This window comes from Pyrgilauda ruficollis, unplaced genomic scaffold (assembly GCF_017590135.1).
Source record: "Pyrgilauda ruficollis isolate IOZ18807 unplaced genomic scaffold, ASM1759013v1 scaffold81, whole genome shotgun sequence".
Taxonomy (NCBI): Eukaryota; Metazoa; Chordata; class Aves; order Passeriformes; family Passeridae; genus Pyrgilauda; species Pyrgilauda ruficollis.
The window spans coordinates 1,246,411-1,252,410 of NW_024530044.1; positions in this window are offsets into that span (position 1 = coordinate 1,246,411).

Sequence of the window (6,000 nt, forward strand, 5' to 3'; positions counted from 1 at the left end):
GCAGACATCTAGCAAATGTGCAGTTCATACAGATCAGTGTAAGCAAAACATTTTCAAGACCTATTCCTCTATAAATAATTTATTTTTTTTTCTTAGCACTTCCCATAAGAACAGGAGATATTTTGACAAATTAAGGGAAAATAAATTGATGCTGACTGGAATTGATCAGAATCTTGGGGTGGTAAAATTCCTACATTTTCCTTATGGTCCAATTTGCTCCTTAAATAACCTCCCATCCTTTTTTTGTTTTAGTAATGATGTCAATATTTTGGACAAAGCTTATCAAAGGAACTCTATCAGTTTTAAATTTTCCCAGTAGTTCCTTACATCATATCATGGCTCCCAAATAACTAAATTTTGTCACCATGTTTGGTTTGTACTTTTGATTTCAATTCCTGAGTTGAGTAACTCTGTCAAAACAACTCAAGCCTGACTCAAACTTCTGGAGCAACTGTGATACTGCAAATGAGAAGAGGGATTGGTCTGTGTTAGTAGACCATCCTTTGCTTTTATGCCTGTACTTGCAATGATGCTTGTGTAAGTTACTGACACTGAGGAGTAAGATCAGAAGAAGCAGACAATCCTTAGGGATGAGGTTTCTGTTGGAAGGGGCAGCTGAGAGAAGTTTTATGTATGTTTGGTGTAGGTCAGCAGATGGGTGGCTTCAAAGATCTTCAAGGAAATGTTAAATGAATACATATTTGGGGTTCTTTGAATCACAGAAGATTGGGTTTGTATGGTCTTGGCAGTGTGGGTGCTGCAGTGTCCTACTCTGATTTGATTTGTGCTGAATTCAACTCACTTCCTCAAGTTGTGTCTGTTTTGCCTGTGATGGCAGTGGGTGAGTGATCTTTTCTTGCCCTTCAGATGGTGAACCTTTTATTATATTTTGTATTACATTCTGTCTTCTCTGTCCAGATGAGGAGGGGAGTGATAGAGCAGATTTGGTGGGCACCTGGCATCCAGCCAGGATCAACCCACCATGCTGATGCAGGAAAGCAAAATGGCAAGGGTTTTTGGGGGTTCTCTGTCATTGACAAAGTGAAGACCTAAGACATAAGAGGGTATTGAAGCAGGCATAAAGGAAAGTGAGTCTTGCATGAATGTATTTAATCAGATGTAGAGTCAAGGTAATGATAAATAATGCTTAAATACATTTGTAAACAGGTGCAAAACAGTCTTTTCCCCTGCCTGGAGATCTGTTATATGATAGCTTAATATTTCAGCTAGAACTACAGCTGAAAGGCAATGATATTGAGTGGTTTTCATTATCCATTCAGTGTGGTTGAAATGCTCTTTTCCCCTGCCTGGAGATCTGCCACTGTTACATGATAGCTTAATATTTCAGCTAGAACTACAGCTGAAAGGCAATGATATTGAGTGGTTTTCATTATCCATTCAGTGTGGTTGAAATGAATATAGCCATGTAAAATAATACTAGAATAAACTCATCAAACAGACTTTGCAAAACTGGAACTCTTTTTTTATTTTATTTTATTTTTTTTTTTTTGAAATAATGTGTATTTGGGGAAACCCCTCTAAAGAGCTCTGAGTTTCTGAATGAGTTTCCAGGTAATTTTTTTAAACCTGTTTAAAACTGAGCTACAACTATAAAAGTCCTTACCCCTGAATTTGTAGCTTCTGCTGCTCTTCCATGTGCCAAATGGAGTTTGGGAGTGGGTCACTCACCAGGGCAGTGTGGCAGCAGCTCATGGTTGTACTCTGGTATTGCTCTTATGGCACTGGGACTCTGGTGAAGATGCTGCATTAACTTGCAGCAGAGGTGCTGCCCTTAATATAGGGCAGATAGGGACAGTTGCTAGACTAAAGCTCATTATAAAATCAGCAATAATTTGTTTTCAAATTGAATTTCTTAGCTTCGCTGGGTTCATGCTAAAGGTGTTCAATTTTGGTGAGATCATCATGTTGACTTGGGTTTTTAGTTTTTTTGTACTTCCTTATGTTCAGAGCATCTATTTTTATGATTGAGCCTTATACAAACCTGCCCAGCAGAGATTGTAATATTCCTGAAGCTAGGAAAAAAGCAAGAAAACAAAAACATCACTGGCTAACTGAGGATTACAATTTTAAGTTCAGTATATCTTACATAAGCAAACTTGAACAGAACCACTTGGTTTAAACATCTAAGAGAGGTTCTTAATAATCAATATTTTTTCTAGCATTGGACTTTTGGACCTGAGGAACAGATGACTTTTCAAGTGCTAAATATATAATGCAGTTCAGCTTTCCACCCATGTTTTTAGTTCCTTAGCTGTTTCTAAATGTTTGGTTCAACATGTAACAATGTAAACAACTGAAATGTAAACATCATCTTTAGAGTGCAGGATATTATCTTGCCTTGTCTGAGGTGTGTTTCTGCTTGAATAGTAGAATGTCAGTCTGAGAAAGCAGGATATCAAAATACAACCAACCAATTATCCAGGTATTTAAAAAGCTGCACTTAATTTTGTAAAGCCAAACTTGTCAAAAAATCTTATGTTAATAACAGATAATTTATTACCTCAGAAAATCCGTTCTGTATCTTAAATAGGATTACCACTGGATTCAGGAGGATGAAAACCACTGTTGAAATGTATCAGATTATTCATGGCCCATAGGGGAACTGTGCACTATGGAAAACCAGGTGTCTCCTTTCATGAGGAAGGCTTCCCATTACAGGAATAGGATTCAGAAGGACACAGGGATCTTTGAAGAATTTTTCAAGTTTCTGCCTCTTACCCCTCTACGTGGTTTTCAACAAACTTTTGGAAGGATGAGGGAAAATTGTGTTTACTGGAGTTTTGTACTTACATAGCAGAATTGCATTCTCTTTCAAGTAAGTTTATTTTGGCAAGCTGCTTCTTTCTGCTGGTGATTTAAAAACTGATGTGGTTTGGTTTTTTTACTGTCACTTTCCCTATGCACAGAGTGTAGTGATAAATTTCTTCCAAGTTAACCATATTAAAATAATTTCAGTAGGTATTATGTGAAAAAAAGCTAAAAGCAGCAGATCACTGTTGAGTGCCTATCGGTGCTCAACATAAGACAAATTGTGTGTCTTTGTGGAAAGGCAAGAATTACCAAACACTGGGTGAAGGTCCTGAAAGAAGGCTAAGAAGCTGCCAACTGTCCAAAAACATGCCTGACTGCTGTTAGGGTAGGTCATGGTGGGTGATGGTGTGTTATCCATCCTTGTCCCATCAAGGAATGATTCATATTTGCTAGATATTCTTCCCTTTCTTCTCTATGTTACATTTCAAAGGAGTAATTCTTCCAGAATTAACATACACTTTGTACTAAAAACAAATGTCCACGTGCAGAGATTATTCTGGAATGGCTGTCTGGTAATGTTTTATACTGAAGAAGTGTTAGCAGTTTGTCTTCTTGATGAGTAGCACTAATTCTCTGCCACTGGGAAGTAACCAGCGATGGTGTTCTTGAAACAATGAGTTGGTTTTTTATCACCTGATAGGTTTTTAGCTCTAGGGATGAAAATTGAATTTCCAGTTGAATATAGTGTGGTAATCACCTGGTGACAAAGTGCTTCAGAGAAACTGAGAGATTGGAAAATGTCTGGTGCTCTGTGCTGTGAGATTAGGTGTCAACAGCATTCTTGTGAGGTGATGTGAAGTCTCCGAGGAAACACCCTGGCAGCTTTTTATCCAAATCACAGAGGAGTGTTCAGAAACAGCAAATCCTGGGGGAATCTTCACAGTGCTATGCTCAGAGTGGATGTATCACTTCAAGATACAGTACTGGGCTTGTCCCTGCCATTATTTATTTTAGGTTGCTTGTTTAGACCTTGGACTTCCACAGCTGGGGTCCCCATTGTGCACTGATACATTGGCTCTACAGAATAGTTTAGCTGTGGTAAGCTATAACGATGGTGGAGGGAGGAGGAAAAAATGGTTTAGAGTGTTTCAGTTTCCTACGGCTTTGGAAGTCAGTTCACCTCCTGGAATAGTACTTTCGAAAGCAAACTGTATTTCCATTACTAGTGTATTCTCACTGAAAGGCTTAAAATATTCTAAACTTGTCATTCAGTAGGAAATTTCTTTTCTTCTCAAAGGCATTTGGTGGTGTAGAATCCTTCTGCTGCAGGAGTGTGCACATTCAGTAAGGAGCCTAATTTAATTCTGGAGTATAGAGCTAGTCAAAGCTCCCAAATCGAATATGTGCTCTAAGTAGTACATATTAGGAGTTAAAGAAATGACTTAATATTTAGAATTTTCAATAATCTGAGTGTGTTGCATACCTGTGGTGGGTTTACCCTGGCTGGGTGCTGGGTGCCCACCAAATTTGCTCTATCCCTTCATCTGAATAGGGGAGAGAAAATATAAAAAGAGGCTCATGGGTTGGCATAAGGGTGGGGAGATCTCACTCACCTATTAGTCATGGGCAAAACAGACAGGACTTGAGGAAATGAGCTGAATTTATCACCAATCAAATCAGAATAGGGTAATGAGAAATGGAAACAAATCCTAAAAAACACCTTTCCCCTGCCCTCCCTTCTTCACAGTCTCAACTTCCCTCCCAGTTTTCTCTGCCTTTTCCCCCAGCAGTTCAGGGGGGTGAGCAATGAGGTTTGCAGCCAGTTCATCACATTACTCAGAGAAACATTGGGTGTATTACCTGAAAATGCAGGAAGATGACGCTGTTTGTGTCCCCCCAGTGTCACAGTCACCCCAAAAGAGCAAGTCTGGAGCATGTATTAGCTTCTAACCCACCTTTCACCATTCTGTGATCATGGTAGTTTTAAATGTTTTTATAATTTAGTCTTGAAGGTAGACTTTTGCATAGTTTTGGTTTAGGAGATAACTGGAAATTGAAGTGTGAATTAGGGTAACACAAAGGTTGGCTGCTTCAAATTTCTTAACTCTACTGATGGGATTAAGAACAGCTATTGTAGCCAGAAGTACATTTCCAGATCTCAGCATTTCATACTGGGTCTCCTGAAAAGAGGAATGGAAAAATCTTTCAGTGACTGTACCATTAGTGTAGGATTGTCCTAATTTAATTGTGAAGTCTTCAGCTGAATACAGAAACTCTTTTACACTTCAATTTTTCATTAAGGTTATTTTTGTTAGTTCTATCTTCTGATTGGTGGTGCATATTTGTATTTACAATACACATTTAGGGAGGATGGAGTTTCTGGATAAGTAATTTAAAATTATTATATAGATGTTGATTAATGTATCTATTATTTTTTGTTTTCAGTGGGGATATTATTATATTAACTACTCATAAATGAATTAATATTGTTAAATCATCTGTGCTTTGTTTTTTAAATTATGTTTCTGTTTCTTTGTATGGTACTTCATGTGGCTCTACTATGATTACTGCAAGCCATGAAATCTGCCTTTAGCATCTGGCAACAGTCTGGGGTTTTTGAGCAGTGGCATAGGAGACAACAGGGTATCCCTTTGTCAGAGTGCATATGTATCCCAGTCTGTGGCAGTCAGAGTTCATGCTCACAATGATATGAAAAATAGATTTTTAAAATACACAGCTAATGATGGTTTTGATTAAGGAGTAATCATTCTGCTGTATGAGAGACAGTTAGGGAAATAAATGAATTAATATTGTTTAATCATCTGTGTTTTTTTTTTTTTTTAATTATGTTTCTGTTTCTGTGTATGGTACTTCATGTGGCTCTACTATAATTACTACAAGCCATAAATATGACCATCTGGGCAGAGGGATAAAAAAAGAATTTTTCTGTGACTTGTTTTAGTAATAATGCCAATAATTCTTCCAATTATTCATGCTGGTCAAGCATTATTGGAAAAGGTTCAATATTTTTAAAAAATAATTAAAGAATGCAATTATTTTTACAAAAAAATTACATAACTTTCTTTATTGTCTGAAGTCCACACAGCTCACAGAGTTGGGGTGCTTGTTGGGAGTCTACTGATCTCCACCACTGAAGAATGGTGAAAGAAGATTTCAAAATTAATTGGAGCAAAGCATGAAAATATTCCTCCTCCACCCTGGTGAATG